Genomic DNA, 19,623 nt, shown 5'->3' on the forward strand with positions numbered 1-19,623 from the left:
TTTCTTCAGTAGGCTTGAATTTTGCTATAAGAAGCTGATGATCTGAGCCACAGTCAGCTCCAGGTCTTGTTTTTGCTACTGTATAGAGCTTCTCCATCTTTGGCTGCAGAGAATATAATCAATCTGATTTCGATGCTGCCCATCTGGTGCTGTCCATGTGCAGAGTCGTCTCTTGTGTTGTTGGAAAAGTGTGTTTGTGATGACCAGCTTGTTCTCTTGACAGAACTCTATTAGCCTTTGCCCTGCTTCGTTTTGAACTCCAAGGCCAAACTTGCCAGTTGTTCCTTTTATCTCTTGATTCCCTACTTTAACATTCCAATCCCCTATAATGAGAAGAACATCCTTCTTTGGTGTCATTTCTATAAGGTGTTGTAAGTCTTCATAGAATTGGTCAATTTCAGTTTCTTCAGCACTGGTAGTTGGTGCATAAACTTGGATTACTGTGATGTTAAAAGGTCTGCCTTGGATTCGTATCGAGATCATTTAATCATTTTTGAGATTGCATCCCAGTACAGCTTTTGCCACTCTTTTGTTGACTATGAGGGCCACTCCATTTCTTTTACGGGATTCTTGCCCACAGTAGTAGATATGACGGTCATCCGAACTGAATTCTCCCATTCCCGTCCATTTTAGTTCATTGATGCCCAGGATGTCAATATTTATTCTTGCCACCTCATTTTTTACCACATCCAACTTACCAAGGTTCATGGTTCTTACATTCCAGGTTCCTATGCAATATTTTTCTTTACAGCATTGGACTTTCCTTTCACTTCCAGGCACATCCGCAACTGAGCGTCCTTTCGGCTTTGGCCCAGCTGCTTCATCAGCTCTGAATCTACTTGTACTTGTCCGCCGCTCTTTCTCAGTAGCATGTTGGACGCCTTCCGACCTGAGGGGCTCATCTTCCAGCATCTTAACTTTTATATGCCTGTTGCCGTTGTCCATGGAGTTTTCTTGGCAGGGATACTGGAGTGCCTTGCCGGTTCCTGCTCCAGGTGGATCATGTTTGGTCAAAACTCTCCACTATGACCTGTCCATCTTGAGCGGCCCTGCATAGCATAGCTCATAGCTTCTCTGAGTTATTCAAGCTCCTTTGCCACAGCAAGGCAGTGATCCATGAAGGGGAGATGCACTTTAGTCTACTAGTTTCAACAGGACTGTAGCTTGCCTAGCTCTCTGTTTGTGTGGATTTTTGATGCTGAGAATTTTTGACAAGTAGTTCTCTGTAAGCTATAATAACTTTACTCTGCTTGCTACTCAGCCCCAATAGAAGAATGATAACCTTCCAGATAACCTGTTGACTTGATGCTTTTTTTATTTATATGTTGCAAGTTTGAAAGCTGTAGGGAACATTGTGGACAGTTTGGGAACTCCTGCTCTTGAACATTGGCTGTTTGCTTCAAATTATATGCCTCTCAAGCCATATATGCCCTGATTCTGGGGGGCTGCCTGAGCCCTTCAAACTCCTATTGAAATAATAAGATCATTTCTCTGCATGCAGCCTTTTATCTGATCAGGAGCTGTCTGGTGTAGAAAGCTCTTTGATAAAGGCATCTCAATTCTGTTAATCACTGAGGCACAGGTGATCAGCACCTTTCCGAATAAGGACACACATGGAGGTGAGACTGCGTGATGCACTGTGCTGTACCACACTACCACCTCTACAAAGCAATTTCTTTCAAATATTCCTGCCCATATTACAGCAAAGTGGAGCGTGCTTAAGAGTGAACTGTCTCTATAGTGTAAGTGCCCAATTATCTTAAAGACTAACAACTCAGCTAAAGTTTCCTGATCCATCTAGGAGAAAATAAGTGAGTGTTATAAACAGCCAAATTTAGCTTACAAGGAGCTGGGAGGAGCAAAATAAACTGCAGATGAAATAATTAAAAAACAATTTTGGACATAATTACAGGAGAACACTGCAGAGTAGCATGGGTCTCAAGCTTTCCTCTTCATTAAGTAGAGTAGATCTAGCATTAGTGTATTTAATTACTTGCAGAGATTCAATGTATCATTATAGCTGAAAGAGAATAGTTTTTGGGATATGCAAATTTTGCTCAGCACATCTATAGAATGTTTGCTAGTCCTAACATCTAGTATAAGTCTGAGCAACGACTACAGTATGTCCAACAGAAATCTCAATACATGCGCTCTCCTCTTAGATACCTCTTAAACCGTAGATACCTCTTAGATACCTCTTAAACCATAGATTCCGGCGTATTAGGCAACTGGGCTTATAAGACAAACCCCCAAATTGCAGCTGCCAATTTGGGGGGGTCGTCTAATATGCCCAGTCGCCTAATACGCCGGAATCTATGGTACATCCACCTGGACCAAGCAGGGTTTGTTCCAGGATGCAAAATTACAGACCCATTTAGAAAATTACTGAACTTAATATATCATAGCAAGCAGGTAACTTCAACATTAGCCTGTCTATCATTGGATATATTTAAGGAATTTGATTGTGTAGAACCCAGGTATTTAATTGAAGTGATAAAAAAGTTTGGATTTGGCCCAAAATTCATTGGATTATTAGAGAACATAGCAATGAAAGGATTAATATCATTCCTATATAAATCAACTACAGAGGCATATTTCTCTCCCCAGAATAGTATGAGAGAATGGTGGGAATCAAACTGGGATTTAGAAATTGAGGAAGATGCATGGAATGGACTGTGGATCAAAGCCTGTATAAATCTATTTCGGCAATGACAAGAGAAAGAGCCCTCAAAATAGCACAAAATAGCACATTTAATACCTAGACCTCTAGCTTATATAAAACCCAACAGCTCTCCTATGTGTTGGAGAGGGTGTCCCACTATCGGGACATGCAGACATATGTGGTGGGAGTGTTCAAAAATAGAAAAATTCTAGGGAAATGTCTTTGCAGATATATCTTTCATTACAAGACAGAAAGTCCCCAGGACTGGAATTGCTTAATTTGTACAGTCAGGACTCACCAAGAATTAGAAATAAAGTTCTTATAACTTTATAACGACCATAGCCAGAACATGGAAAACATTGCAACTGTTAACCATGGATAAGTGGTATGAAGCAGTCTGGCAGACAGCTTTGTTGGAAAAGCTAACCTGGAAACTGTGGGTAGCAAGAGACCAAAAGAAAAATGATAACTTCTATGCAGCATGGGGCAATTTTATTGAACACACAGGTAGTGAGGCACATGCGTTTGGGGTGGGTAACATAGTTTGGAATAGAAGTATACATTTTAACCTTTAAAATTGTTGCAAATATAATGTACTCCTTCCTTTTAATGAGATAGGAGCGCATGGTATGTTATTTTATGGTTTTTAAGATTATGAGAATGTTTGGCAAATAAACGATTTTTAAATGAAAAAGAAAAAAGCTCAGGCCTGCATACAAGCCCGACTTGCCATTTGAACTAACCATTTCATAGAATCATAGAATCATAGAATCATAGAGTTGGAAGAGACCACAAGGGCCATCGAGTCCAACCCCCTGCCAAGCAGGAAACACCATCAGAGCACTCCTGACATATGGTTGTCAAGCCTCTGCTTAAAGACCTCCAAAGTAGGAGACTCCACCACACTCCTTGGCAGCAAATTCCACTGTCAAACAGCTCTTACTGTCAGGAAGTTCTTCCTAATGTTTAGGTGGAATCTTCTTTCTTGTAGTTTGGATCCATTGCTCCGTGTCCGCTTCTCTGGAGCAGCAGAAAACAACCTTTCTCCCTCCTCTATGTGACATCCTTTTATATATTTGAACATGGCTATCATATCACCCCTTAACCTCCTCTTCTCCAGGCTAAACATGCCCAGCTCCCTTAGCTGTTCCTCATAAGGCATCGTTTCCAGGCCTTTGACCATTTTGGTTGCCCTCCTCTGGACACGTTCCAGTTTGTCAGTGTCCTTCTTGAACTGTGGTGCCCAGAACTGGACACAGTACTCCAGGTGAGGTCTGACCAGAGCAGAATACAGTGGCACTATTACTTCCCTTGATCTAGATGCTATACTCCTATTGATGCAGCCCAGAATTGCATTGGCTTTTTTAGCTGCCGCATCACACTGTTGGCTCATGTCAAGTTTGTGGTCAACCAAGACTCCTAGATCCTTTTCACATGTACTGCTCTCAAGCCAGGTGTCACCCATCTTGTATTTGTGCCTCTCATTTTTTTTGCCCAAGTGCAATACTTTACATTTCTCCCTGTTAAAATTCATCTTGTTTGTTTTTGCCCAGTTCTCTAATCTGTCAAGGTCGTTTTGAAGTGTGATCCTGTCCTCTGGGGTGTTAGCCACCCCTCCCAGTTTGGTGTCATCTGCAAATTTGATCAGGATGCCCTTGAGTCCATCATCCAAGTCGTTGATAAAGATGTTGAATAAGACCGGGCCCAAGACAGAACCCTGTGGCACCCCACTAGTCGCTCTTCTCCAGGATGAAGAGGAACCATTGATGAGCACCCTTTGGGTTCGGTCAGTCAGCCAGTTACAAATCCACTGAGTGGTAGCATAGTCAAGACCGCATTTTACCAGCTTCTTTACAAGAATATCATGGGGCACCTTGTCAAATGCCTTGCTGAAATCTAGGTAGGCTACATCCACTGCGTTCCCTTCATCTACCAGGCTTGTAATTCTGTCAAAAAACGAGATCAGGTTAGTCTGACATGACTTATTTTTCAGAAATCCATGCTGACTATTGGTGATCACAGGTGCTCACAGACTGTTTGCTTAATGATCTGCTCCAGAATCTTCCCTGCTATTGATGTCAGACTGACTGGGCGGTAATTATTTGGGTCCTCTCTTTTCCCCTTTTTGAAAATAGGGACAACATTTGCCCTCCTCCAGTCTGCCGGGACTTCGCCTGTTCTCCAGGAATTCTCAAAGATGACTGCCAGTGGTTCTGAGATCACATCTGCCAGTTCTTTTAATACTCTTGGATGCAGTTCATCTGGCCCTGGAGACTTGAATACATCTAGACTAGCCAAATATTCTTGTACTATCTCCTTAGTTATTCTGGGCTGTGTTTGCTTTGCTGAATCATTTGCTCCAAATTCTTCAGGTCGGGCATTGTTTTCTTTATCGGAGAAGACTGAGGCAAAGAAGGCATTGAGGAGTTCAGCCCTTTCTGTGTCCCCTGTTTGCATTTCACCATCTTCTCCTCTGAGTGACCCCACTGTTTCTTTGTTCTTCCTTTTGCTACGAACATACCCATAAAAGCCTTTTTTGTTGCTTTTAACCTCTCTAGCAAGCCTGAGTTCATTCTGTGCTTTAGCTTTTCTGACTTTGTGTCTACACGTGCTGGCTATTTGTTTGAATTCCTCTTTGGTGGTATCCCCGCTTTTCCATTTTTTGTACACATCCTTTTTTAATCTTAATTCAGTTAAAAGTTCTTTAGATAGCCACCCTGGCTTCTTTAGGCACCTTCCATGTTTCCGTCTCATTGGTATTGCCTGATGTTGTGCTTTTACTATCTCCCTCTTAACAAACTCCCAGCCATCATGAACTCCCTTTCCTTTTAGTATTACTGTCCATGGGATCTCACCTAGCGCTTCCCTAAGTTTTATGAAGTCGGCTTTCTTAAAGTCAAGAAATGGAGTCCTAGTATGCTTGGCTGCTCCTTTCCGCTGTATAGTAAACTTCAGAAGAGCATGATCACTCGCACCTAATGATCCTTCCACATCTACCCCACTAACCAGGTCATCAACATTGGTTAGGACCAGATCTAAAATGGCTGTTCCTCTTGTTGCTTCTCCCACTTTCTGGACAACGAAGTTGTCTGCAAGGCCAGTGAGGAATCTGTTTGAACTTTTGCTCTTGGCTGAGTTTGACGTCCAACAAATATCCGGGTAATTGAAGTCCCCCATTACTACTATCTCCCTTCCTTTTGCATGCTTGGCCATCTGTTCCAGGAAGGCATCATCTATGTCCTCCGTTTGGCTTGGGGATCTATAGTAAACTCCCACAATGAGGTCTCTGTTATTCTTCTCTCCCTTAATTTTGACCCAAATGCTCTCACTTTGGCTTTGAGGTTCTAAATCTTGGATCTCTTCACAGGTATACACATCCCTGACATATAACGCCACTCCTCCTCCTTTCTTGTCTGGTCTGTTTCTCTGAAATAAATTGTATCCCCCCATTATTACATTCCAATCGTGGGACTTATCCCACCAGGTTTCAGTGATGCCTATTATGTCATATTTAGTTTGCTGTACCAAGAGCTCAAGCTCATCTTGTTTATTTCCCATGCTTTGCGCATTAGTGTACAGACATTGAAGTCCATTAATCTTTCCCCCGTGTCTCTTATTTAAGGATTTTTTCCTCCCACCACTAGGTCCGCGTGCTGTTTGCTCCATTTGGTCTATGACATTTGGATGATCATCTTCATTAATTGATAGACTCCTACCTTCAGGAGCACTGTCTCCCTCCCCCCCCCCATTAGTCAGTTTAAAGCCCTCCTGATGAGGTTTCTGAGATTTTTGGCAAAAACATTTCTCCCAACCGTTGTGAGGTGCAGCCCATCACTTGCCAGAAGTCCATCTTCAAGAAACTGCAGTCCGTGATCTAAGAATCCAAACCGTTCCTGTTTACACCATTTGCGAAGCCAGCTGTTCACTTCCACTATTTTCCCCTCTCTCCCTGGGCCACATCGTTCAACTGGGAGGACAGACGAGATGACAATTTGTGCATTTAGTTGCTTCAATTTCCTGCCGAGAGCCTCGTAGTCTCTTTTGATCTTCTGGAGGCTATTGCTTGCAGTGTCATTGGTTCCCACATGAACCAAGAGGAAGGGGTATTTGTCAGTGGGTTTTATGATTCCTTGCAGTCGTTCAGTTACATCTTGGATCTTAGCCCCGGGGAGACAGCACACTTCCCGAGACATCTTGTCAGGCCCACAGATCACTGCTTCTGTTCCCCTCAGTAGGGAATCCCCTATCACCACTACATGCCTCCTCTTGGGTTTGGTCGGGGTTCTTCCGTGAGCTGTCCGTTCCAAGGTCGCCTGCACATTCCCTGAGGACTGACTTTGCTGCTCGTCTTCATATACCTGATCGACTGTAATGAGGGAGAGATCCTCAAATGGAGTCTGCTCTTCGTCTTCCATGCTAGGGGAGAGGACCTCAAAGCGATTGTGTATTTCTAAACAATCAGAGTGAACCCTGGGCCTCCTACTTCTTTGAGTCACGTTTCTCCATATATCTGGCTCCTGTGTTGGTGAAGTATCCTCCTTCTCAGGGGAGTCCCCTGTCTCCTCCTTGGTGGGGACGGTGTGCTCTGTTGCTTCCAAGAAGAGCTCCAGCTCTCTAATTCTTTGGAGCGTAGCTACACGTTCCTCCAGTTGCTGGACTTTGTCTTTTAAAGGGGCAATCAAAATGCAATTGCTGCAGGTAAAGCTGCCTGCAACCTTTGGCAAGATGGCAAACATTGCGCAGGAATCGCAGGCGACTGCAGCTGTTCCCTCCCCTTCCATCTTGAGACACACACACACAAGAAAACCCTTTTTGCTCCTTCTTCAACTGCTGCCCTGCAAACTCTGAGCAACTATGAGAGGTAAGAGCAACTATGAGAGGTAAGAGCTACCCCAAGACCAATGTGTAAGCTTTGTGGTAAAATGAAGATTTGAACTCAGATTTCTCCAGTTTAAATCTAGCACTCTACCCCGTACACCACACTGGCTTTCATCTGAAAGCATAGCTCAGTTGTTTTAGAGCATGGTGATGATAATGCCAAGGTTGCAGGTTCGATCCCCATATGGGGCAGCTGCCTATTCCTGCATTGCAGGGGCTTGGACTAGATGATTCTCAGCGACCATTCCAGCTCTACAATTCTATGATTGCTATGATTACTTACTGTCCAATTCTAGACACCCTAGTATTGTCTTTAGCCATTAGATTCCTCCATAGGCTGCAGCTAGCACACCTCAAAGAATAGCACTATTCATAAGACTTCCCCCATCCCTCTTAAGATGAGCGAGTGAAATTCTGGCTTGTATCCCATTCATGGAGGTATTTAGGTCTGTGGGCTGCTAGAGCAAGGCCTTTGCAATGGTGGTCCTTTTATCATGGAATTGCCTCCTATATATTAATTAGTTCTGTAGCCGCAGGCATTCAGTAAGACTCATAAATCCTTCCTGTTTCAGCAGGCCTTCTGTTTACATTGTTGCTGCTTACCTGCTTTCAAATGTGCTTATTTTGGCCTCTGTAGTTGTTTTTGCAGGTAATGTTTAAACTGATGATTCTGTTTCAATTGCATTTGTTTTTATGATGCTAACAATTTTAACATAAATGTTGAAACAGTGCTTTGAACTAAAGGATAGAGCAAGACATACTTTTAATAATCAATAAATAATGGACCCAGCTGTGGGAGGCCTCCCTGGCTATCAAGCAGCTACAGGTTGGATTCTGAATGCCACCCTGATGCAGTCCTGAAATTCAAACCACGTTATGCAGGAGATCCAAGATCAGATCTCTCCATGTTTTCTTAATTTTAAGACAGGCGCAGGAGGCTCTGAATTTCATTGGACCCCTGACACTTGGGAGAGGAGCGTTCTTCTTCTCCTGATCTAATGCACTGAGGACAATGAAGCAGGTCCAAAGACAGACATAACAGGTGTATGCCCATTGTTGAACCTACTTTGTGGTGGTGATCCCAGTGAAGACTTACGTCTCTGCCTCTGTTATGTCCTTTGTCCAGCACAGCTTTAGAGGGTCTCTTACATTCTGGCCCAAAGGTGGTGGAGGAACCCTCAATAGCCCACTGTGATTTACTTGCAAGTCATTTTGAGGATAAAATCACTTGCAACCATTGGGATCTGGACTGCAATATATATATATATATATATATATATATATATATATATATATGCTTTCGTAGATTTTCACGGGTACAGGAATGTAGGTTTTGGTGTCTTCGGGTGTCTTCCCGTGTAAGAGTTGGGGTGTCTAGGCGACGTTTCGACGAGGTCTCACTCGTCATCTTCAGGCTGGTGCTTTCGGCTTCTTGTTACTAGAACAGAGCAGGATCTCAGTGTTTGAGTTCCTATAAATACTGTTGAGGGGGTGTGGTGTATAGCCTCCAACGTTCTGGGCAGAGAGGAAGTTCCTAGGTTAATGTGCCTTTTCTTCTTTTGTTCATTAATTACTTGAGGGATATCTTGAGTGATTACTTTACCAACACATGAAAGAAACAGGACACGAAATTAATTTTGCAGATTCCAAATTGCTCTTTAACATGGAACATCACCACAAGAGAATAATCATGGAAGCCATCGAGATAGAGAAACACCCTCACAACATGAACAAGCGTGACGACACGTCCCGCCTGCCAGACATCTGGAAATTAGCCCTCCCCACAAAAACCGACACCAGAACCAGAGGCACACAGAACGACATCTCCAATCAACCACACCAGACCCAAACCCAGACCCTCTCCACAGATAAATTACAGACACCATCCAGTAGCCAAACCATAGTGGCACCTCCGGATGCTGCACCCCCCTGCAATCCCTACACAGATCTGGCTGGCACAGGGCACAAAACCACAGCTCGCCCCTATACACGAAGCCAAGCCAGAGCACAACTAAGTGCAGTACAGCCATCTTCTCAGAAAAACTCTTCACAAGGTCAAGAGGTCAAGACACGAAAGCTTTAGCAACTAATCCACACCTAATGACCCTCCTAAGTGGTACTCAGAATATCACTCAAGTAATCACTCAAGATATCCCTCAAGTAATTAATGAACAAAAGAAGAAAAGGCACATTAACCTAGGAACTTCCTCTCTGCCCAGAACGTTGGAGGCTATACACCACACCCCCTCAACAGTATTTATAGGAACTCAAACACTGAGATCCTGCTCTGTTCTAGTAACAAGAAGCCGAAAGCACCAGCCTGAAGATGACGAGTGAGACCTCGTCGAAACGTCGCCTAGACACCCCAACTCTTACACGGGAAGACACCCGAAGACACCAAAACCTACATTATATATATATATATATATATATATATATATATATATATATATGCAGGTTTTGGTGTCTTCGGGTGTCTTCCCGTGTAAGAGTTGGGGTGTCTAGGCGACGTTTCGACGAGGTCTCACTCGTCATATATATATATATATATGATAATTTTTATTGATTTTAACAGATAAATTATAAAATGTACCACAAAACTTATCACTTATACAATCTTTTTAGACTTCCATCAGCACCTCTGATGATCCACCGTTTTATCTACTTCTTATACATTTCTTAACTTTATATTGCCTTTAAGTCTCTTAACAAATTATCCTTCCCCTTATCCATTTTTGCAATACTTCTAGTAGTACTCCTCACAAAACGTCTTGCAAACCTACAAACGTCGTCTGATCTTCACAAATACTTTTCAAATAGTCCTTAAATTTACTCCAGTCTTCCGTGAATTTCTGGTCCCGCCGGTTTCGAATTCTTCCTGTTAGTTTATTGGGATCTGGACTGCAATATTATAGCAGGTCAGTTTCCAGCAGTATCCAGAGCATTGTCTATTCAAGTTTTAGTGGCTGAATTTCAGTTGATAAGGCTTGGGGATATTGATACAATAATATGGCACTTTGATGGGTGTGGGTTACCCCAGGTCCCATAATTTTTTTCTGTGGGTGCCCTGGGTGCCCAGCTGCCTCCACCCCCTACTGCCTCCATGGCTACCTCCGCACACTGCCTATCATGCACAGCCACCTCTGCTCACCACCCACAGCAGCCACACTGCCTGCCATTTCTGTGGCCTCCTTTGCGCAGAGGAGGCAGGTGGCAGCAACTGGACCGGGGCCTGCAGCTCTGCTAGTTGCCACCACTGCGCCAAAGTGTATAAGCAGCACCGCCATTATGGTGCCATGTGACATGACATCATCACGTCACATGTCGCAATGTAATACATTGGTGCACACCACGACATTGGGCACCCACAGTGTGGGGTCCAATCAGCGCCTCTGTCCAGTAGGGGCAAATATTAATGTGTCTCTAGGAGAGAGAGTGATTCCAGGCTGTCTGAAAGAGCCAGCAGTAAAACATCTCCTTTTAAAAGCCTCCTTGGACCCAGAAGACTTGAACAATTCTATGCCAATTACATATATCTCCTTGAATAATGTTTTGGACCAGGCAGTCACTGATCAACTTTAGATACCCTTGGATGGGACTGTTTTACAGATCCATTTCAATTGCATTTAGGCACCAAGATTGCGAGAGGGACAGGTGAAGTATGCCGCTGCTGATTTTTCTTGACATCTTTGTGGCCTTTGATACCATCAGTCATGGGAGATGGTCTAAGATGGGAATAGAGGGTATTGCTTTGCAGTGGTTGTGCTCCTCCATGGATGGTCGTCTCCAGACGTTGCTGCTTAGAAGATGTTGCTTGGCCCCATGGAACCTCAGGTGTGAGGTTTCTCAGGTTCAATTTTATCCCCCAATCTGCTCAATATCTATATAAAACTGCTCAGTATGGACACTGGGAGTTTTAGAGTTCATTGTCTTCAGCATGCTGATGACACACAATACTATTTCTTAGCAGCTCAAGCAGGTGAGGCAAGGGATGTGCTTAGACTGGTGCCTGGCCTTAGTAAAGGACTAAATGAAAGCCAATAAACTGAAGGTCAATTGAGCCACTCTTAGTGGGTGGTTCCTCAGTATGGAATGCTTCCTGTTCTGAATGGGGTTATACACCCCTTGAAGAAGCAGATATGCAGCCTGGAAGTACCTTGCATCCAACAATGTCATAGAAAGTGCCAGTAGCCTCCTATCAATTTTTACTGGTAGTCTAGCTGCAACCCTATGTGCATGGGAATAGCGTGGCTTCAGTGATCTATGCTCTAGTAAACTGCAGCTTAGACTGCTGCAATGAGTTACATGTGGGGTTGCCTTTGAAGATGATCTGGAACCTACTGTTAGTGCAGAATATGGTGGTTGTTAATTGAGACAAGAAAGCATAAACATGCAATACTGGTTCTAGCTTAACTGCACTGGCTGATAATTTGTTTCCAGGCCCAATCAAAGTGCTGGTTTTGATTTTTAAAACCTTATACAGCTCAGGCCCCCTATTACTACAGGATCACTTCCTCCCAAAGGCCCTTTTCCACATGGCACTTCTGATGGAGGTCCAGAGGGTGGTGATGAGAGAACAAGCTTTCCCGAGTCGTTCTTTGTCTTGGGATGCTCTCCTGAGGGAGGCCCATCATCATTTTGGCACCAGACCAAGATGTTTTTGTTTTTCTGGGTCTTTGGGCAGCACCTATAACTGGATGTTTTTACTTTGGATGTTTTTTAATGTCTATGTTTCATTACTGTATTTTTTCATGTTGGGATGCTTTCATTGTAGGGAGTGATACATAAATCCAACCCACCTAATAGGAGTGGTCCATGGGGAGGGGCAGAAATGCTTACCTGGCCTCCTGGCAGGGACTTTGCTATGGCTTTTGGGTAGGAAGAGGGGCAAGGCGGTGGGGAGGGTGCCACAGTATGAACATCTTGGAGGAGCCAGTCTGGCATCAGTCCCTCTGGTGTGTTTATAGTGTGCCGCCCTCTCTGCCACCTTGCTGTTCTCCCTCCTGGTAAGCCAGTGGCCCTTCCTGCTGACTGCTCCTGAAACCTAACTTATGTTCAAGTCATGCAAATGTTGTATTATGTCCGCTGAAGAAAAAACTGATTGCTAATTTTGTGAAAAATAAATGAGACACCCATGATTTTTCTAGAATCTCAGAACTTATCAAGCATACCTGTTCCTTCCACAGCGCTCTACAAGCCATATACTGATTTCCACAGGGTGTTCACTGATGTTTAAGAGAGAAGAAAATCATACTAGAACATAGGGACTCTTTCCTGACAAACCAAGTGAAATCTGCTATGTTATGACTAGGGCGGTGTGATGCCAGAAAATATCCAACATGGCATTCATAACAAATATATTACCATTGTTTGGATGATCATTATAATTATTATTATTATTATTAGGACTAAGCTACTTGAAACATTTGTGTCTGAAAGTATCATCACAGCACATCAACCAGCTTAGTTTTTAATAAAAAATCCTCCTTAAAGCTATTTAAAGATTCAAAAAAAGGAAAAAAGAAGAAGACAATGAATGGTAAGGGACAAAATGATTGAGCTCAGAGAAGAGACACATCTTCTTTTAGAGTCATATTTCATGACATTTGGAAATCTATACAGAGTGGGAGAAAATCCTCAGAACAGGGATTTGACAGTACTAATGGAGAAGAGAGTCACACTCAAGCTTCACTCAAGAGGCAGCATGAACTCCAACAAAACTTTCTTTAGAGTGAAGGATATATATAAAAAGCTAAGAATGAGATGGGGGAGAACAGATACACAAACACAGTACAGCGGGCTTCTGTTCCTGCACTTCTTAGTAGAAACTCCATCTAATGCCTACTCTCAAAATAAATAGTAATCCTACCACATATTATATAAATCACAAAAGGAAGATGATGATAATAAATAATAATAATAATAATAATAATAATAATAATAATAATAATAAGTTAAGCATATCAAAACCTTTACTCACTGCAAATGAAAATAGTTGCTTCCTGCTTCTGGTAGGCCACTTGGATTGCAAACCTTCCAAGTGCCCTGATTTTTCAGGGACAGCCATGCTTTCCTTGAAGGTGCCTCCAGCTCTTTGTCCTGGGGCACGCCAGTTTCTCAACTGGCTGTGGATGGGGCTCATGCAAGCAGCTCCTGCAATGGCAGCAACATTGTGGAGGAACGCTTCCTGGCTTTTGGGAAGGAGGCACGAGGCTCTGACAGGCTCCTAGAGCCCTCCTGCCTCCTTCCCAAAGCCAGCAAGCACACCCTGTCAGAACATAGCACCTCCTTCCCTAAGTTGGGCAGAAGTTTACAGGGCTTTGGGAAAGAGGCACAAGGCCAATGTCCCAAATTTTATCAGCAGCATGTGGGGCACATGGGATGAGAAAAGCCAGGCAACTGGGATCAGCAGCTGTCAGGGTTCAGCCCCTCCCAGAGTTTGAACCTGATGAGAAGCAAGGCGTGCTGGGCATTCCAGCAGAACTCCACACTGCCTTGACACTCTGGTTCAGCTTCTGACCAAGCTGCAGACCCAGGACTTGAGAATAGGAATGCTTCATGGATGGGGATTGCCTCATGGGTTAAGTAACCTGAAGCCCTGCATGGCTTGGGGAGCGTCCAGAGCCGTATGTAAATGGACTGCTACTCTGAGCATGAAACTCAATTCTGGAACCTCTCAGGAGGGCACCACTGCCATAAGAGAACCAGGGGAGTGTTCATGGTGCGTTCTGGAACCTCTTTTTCTAGAAGAATAACACAGGGCCTTTCACATATGCACTCATCCTTCCTGACAGTAAGAGCTGTTCGACAGTGGAATTTGCTGCCAAGGATTGTGGTGGAGTCTCCTCCTTTGGAGGTCTTTAAGCAGAGGCTTGACAACCATATGTCAGGAGTGCTCTGATGGTGTTTCCTGCTTGGCAGGGGGTTGGACTCGATGGCCCTTGTGGTCTCTTCCAACTCTATGATTCTATGATTCTATGATTCATCCACAAACCAAAGATTCTGATCAATTACCTCTCCACACACGTCTGTATACCTGAAGAAGCATCTCCACCCCCATCGTTCAGCCTGGACACTGAGGTCCACGTCCAAGGGCCTTCTGGTGGTTCCCTCACTGTGAGAAGTGAAACTACAGGGAATCAGATAGAAGGGCTTTTTGGTAGTTGCACCCGCCCTGTGGAAAGCACTCCTGGCAGATGTCAATAAGACAAACAACTGTATAATTTTTCGGCAACATCAGAAGGCAGCTCTGTTTCAGGAAGCTTTATTGTTTGCTGGTGTTGTTTTATTGTTGTTTTTCCTGTATTTTTGTTCAAAGCCGCCCAGAGTGGCTGGGGCAACCTGGTCAGATGGGTGGGGTATAATAAATAAATTATTATATTATTATTGTCCAATAAATGCAAACTTATTAGGCATTTGTTGCACACAGTCTTATCTATACCACTGATGTTGTACTTACACTGTGGGCATTTTCTGAGCAGAAATAGCATAACATTTTTTAGCTGGGAAAATGTGGTATTTCCCTGGTGTCCAAATTAGTACAAAGCTGTTGGCATTCCCTCTTGCACAGCCCCAATACAACTCAGCATGAGCGCCGAACTAGCAACACACGTGTAGTAAAATTATTGATGCCTGCTATTACACCTATACCCTTCCTACCCCCCCCCCCCATCTATAATGTATGGATGAGGTACTGCACTGCTGCCACTGTGCAAAAGCTTGGAGAAGAATCATAGAAAGAAAGAAATGCTCAGCTGTGTGAAGAAGGGCCCATGAACCAGGGTCTAATTCATAGAATCATAGAGTTGGAAGGGACCCTGCGGATCATCTAGTCGAACCCCCTGCAATGCAGGAATAGGCAGCTGTCCCAGACGGGGATCGAACCTGCAACCTTGGCATTATCCGCACGATGCTCTAACCAATCATAGCAACACTAGTGGCCAACAGGGTTGGAAACTTGCTGAGAGGCCCAAACCACCCTAGGAGTACAGTGGTACCTCGCAAGATGAATGCCTCACAAGATGAAAGAGTTTTCCGTCTTTTGAGTCGTTCCACAAGACAAATTTCCCTATGGGCTTGCTTCGCAAGACGAAAGGTCTTGCGAGTTCTTGCGAGTTTGTTTCCTTTTTCTTAAAGCCGCTAAGCCGCTAATAGCCATGCTTCGCAAGACAAAAAAACCGCAAGACGAAGAGACTCGCGGAACGGATTAATTTCATCTTGCGAGGCACCACTGTACATAAAAGGAACACAGAATAAAGTAAGGAAGAGGACACCTTAGATTTCTTCTCCATTATTCAAAAGTCAGAGGCAGAAGTGTCCTGGTAGTATTCTACTTCAGGTTAAAAAAAGTGATCTGACAAATCAGTTCCGCTTCCAAGTGGGACCAGGTTGCGCTTGGGCCACCACGTCCCACCCCTGCCTCAGCGTGGCGTGGGCTAGCGTCCCACTGAGGGGGTCTCAGCCACACCATTTGCCAGGCGACCAACCAGGGCACTGTGGGGGCGTGGCCGGGGCCAATTTAAACCACGGTGTGACTCTGGAAGCTCCGCTTTCAGCCTCGCACCACCCTTTTTTAGGCGGTGGCGCTGGCCTAAAACTTCAGTTGGTTGCCGTTGAGGGGCCTGGTAGGACTTTTTCCACTTGGCAAATTGGCACTGGCCACTTGGTTTCTGCCTACCTCGTAGCAATCGTCACAACTTTGCAAGGTTTGGCGGTTAGGCATTGGAATAGCGATGTGGGGGGGGAGGGGAGGTGCGGCCGTCACCTGCCCCTCCATGCGTAAGGGTACTCTGTTAAAGGAATCCGGGGGTGTGGATCTTGTCCGAAGCCTGGCGAGGGGCTAGGGGCCGTGCCACGACCCCAGCAGGAACCCGTGGGGGGGGGTCTCGAGTCGATCCGCATCAGTGGGGCTCCCCCTGCTGGTGGTTTACCCTTCCAGACTTCCTGCAACATGGGCAGATATAGTCTGTTGATGCCAATGCCTAAGCCAATACCGCTCACATTCTGTAACCAATAAAGTTGTGGCCTAAATTTTGCCCATTAACATTAGCCTAAATTCTGTGTCCTTGTTTCTTTATTCTCCTGGGGGGTGGTCTGGGGGTCTTGAAGTGCAATAACAATCATATCCAAAACTCTGAACTGTCTTGCCGGACTCTTCAGTCTAGCTAAGGCCAACAATAGGGTGTAACCTAATAGCATTTGGTTTACAGGTGGAGAGGGAAGTGCAACCTTGTTTGGAAAGTTGCTCTTCTTGCAGCTTGCACAGACTTTGACTCTTGTAGAGGTGACTAATGCCTCTTACAGTTTGCACCTGCTGTTTCTCTGGCTCCACAAATGGATTTCATGTATGGCTGAGGATTCTCGTGTGCTGCAACGTCGCCATGGGTGAGGCATCCACATTCCTTTCATCTCCCTCCTGAAATTCTGCTTGTGCAAAAATTCTGAATGCAGTGTTTTGCTCTAGGAGCCTAGCTGTCCCCGTGTGACAAAGACATGCCTCGCTCAGCAGAGCTGTTATTTTATAAGCATTGTTTCAAGACTGTTTGTGCAACCTCAATTGCCAAATCTAATTATTCAAGATTTTATCTCATTGCTTGATATGCATAATAGCTCTGAGGTGTCACTGATGAAACTCCTGCAGCTCTTAGATGTACCAGCAAGGTCTTGTTCTCCGTTTCACAGCCTCTAAGACCCCTCCTCAAAGCGGACAAGAAGGCATATATGGGGCAAAGCGTCCCTTCAAGTAAACTGGCCCCAAGCAGTCTAGGGCTTTATATATGAATACTAATACCTTAAACTTGGCTACTATTACTTACCCTGTCAATGGCTGGATAATTAGTGCAAAAAAACACCCCAAACCAAAACAACAACGCAGCAGACATTCTGTGCTTCTCAGGTGAAGTGTTTCCCAATGGGTGCTTCTGCTTCCCTTATAGGAGGGTTGGGGAAACTGATGGCTTGCTGTGCCCTGCTAAGCCTCTTGCACTGGCCCACCAGCCTTCTGGGCAGCAAGCCAAATAGGCCTGCAAAAGCACCTTTTTCAGCTACCACCACTTCAAGCACTACCTGAAGGGAAGAGGGGACAGAGCAATCCAAGCCTTGTTAACAACGCTCTGCCTCCATCCCTCTTCAGCTATCACTTGAAGCAGCAAGTTCACGAAGCCTCCCATCACCTTCCCACCTTAAAGCAGCAGTTCCCAGGGGCTTCCCTCACTTTTCCTGTTGGGAAGACTAAAAGATGAGAGGAGCCACTGCCTCCAGGTGTACTGCATGCCTTGAAGCAGTGGTTCTCAAAGGAGCAGCTCCTTCTTTGTCCTGGGCTCACTTGTGTCAGCTGAGTGGAAAGAGGAATCCAAGAGGGGAGTTTAAACACCCACTTTTGATTATTGCTCTCGTCTCCCCCCTCACTGATCAGCAAAAAGTTGAGGATTGTGCAGGTTAGAGGTGTGTTTGCTGTGTGTAGGGATGGGCAGGGCTGTCAAATTTTGTTTCTCATTTTCCCACTCTTGTTCAGCTCTCTACATTTTCAACCAGTTTGGATTAGAAAACAAAAGCTCTCACAACAATTTATGAGTGTTTTAGTGTTAATTTCTCCTAATGTACGTAATTTTGTATGCAATTTCCCCTAATTTTTGAATGCTATGTCACTAACAACCCACCTCACCAGGTGGCTGTGAGCTCTTTGGGGAGAAAGGGGGTACATAAATGTAAGAAATAAAATGAATAAATAAATGCAATTTAATGCATGTTTTACCCTAGTACATGCATTTTTGTACACATTGCTTGGGTGGAGAACTGCAGTGCAAAATTCAGAGAAATGCAAATTTTGAAGACAGCTGTGATTTGACTTGCATATTGTTTTAGAAAGTGTGAATTAGTTAGGTTGACCTTTCAATGTGAACTGAACTAAATCTCTCCCCACCCCTAGCATGCATTCATTTGTAATAGTGACCACATCCACTCCAGCCACTTGCACTTTTGTCTTGGCCTTCTGTGATGAAGGTCAGCAGAGGTGCTATTGATAAGCATTGTTTAAAGACTGTGCAACCCCAGAGGGCTGGCCAAGAGGAAATGCGGCAAAGAAGGTCCCCTGCCCCTGGCATTGCAGCTCCGTCCTTGAGGAAAGACCTGCTCTTTCAACACTAGAGTTGCTTCCTGTTGCTTTTCCCAGGTTCATACGTCTCCCCACTGGAGATCATAGTCATGCTCATTTCAAAAGTACATCATTCTCTGCAATTTATTTCCAAGTATTTCTCACTCTAAGGAGAGATTTGGAGGAGGAGAAAAAAGGCAGCCCTGCCCTCTGCTGCGCTGTTCTATCAACTGGCTTGAAAGCAAGATAATTATTATCACGATGATTATTTTTGAAAAGTAGCCAGTTTTCCCCTCCTCGGCCATTTCCAATTCTAACTGTGATAGATCTATAGTCAAAATGTTGCAACAGTTCTTGTAGTGCTGAGATCAGTCTGTGACATTTATGATTACACATTAATAGGTAGGTAGATACAGATACAGACTTTTTCCATGGAGCTCAAGGTGACATAGAAGATTCTTGCCCCATGTCCGTGCTATCTTGGATGCAGCTAAGCCGGGCAACACAGATTAACCCATGGTCACTCCTCTAAGCAATTCAATTTACAAGGTACTCTTACTCTTAACATTCAACCAAAATCTATCCTCCTCTAACTTAAGACCATTTGATCTGGTCTCTCCCCCCCCAAGGGAGTAACTAATGATATGCCTATGGGAAGCCCTCAGTAAGGACCTGAGTGCAAGTCATCTTCCACTCTCAAATCCCAGAAACTGGTATTGAGGGATTTGCCTTCTTCTATGTGACAGTCCTTTTATAGGGTAGGAAGGGATGCAGGTGGTGCTGTGGTCTAAACCACTGAGCCTCTTGGGCTTGCTGATCAGAAGGTCGGCGGTTCGAATCCCCACAACAGGGTGAGCTCCCATTACTTGGTCCCAGCTCCTGCCTGCCTAGCAGTTCGAAAGCACATCAAAGTGCAAGTAGATAAATAGGTACTGTTGTGGCAGGAAGGTAAACAACGTTTCCATGTGCTCTGGCTTCTGTCACAGTGCGC

At 44.5% G+C, this 19,623-nt stretch overlaps 1 protein-coding gene across 3 annotated transcripts in view; it reads right to left on the reverse strand.

Annotated features, from left to right (window-relative positions):
• The window catches only part of PEBP4 (phosphatidylethanolamine binding protein 4), a 272,710-nt gene that overhangs the window by 12,564 nt on the left and 240,523 nt on the right, over nt 1-19,623 (reverse strand). The window lies entirely within an intron of this gene.

Source organism: Podarcis bocagei, assembly GCF_964188305.1.
Source record: "Podarcis bocagei genome assembly, chromosome: 15".
In the NCBI taxonomy this organism is placed as follows: domain Eukaryota; kingdom Metazoa; phylum Chordata; class Lepidosauria; order Squamata; family Lacertidae; genus Podarcis; species Podarcis bocagei.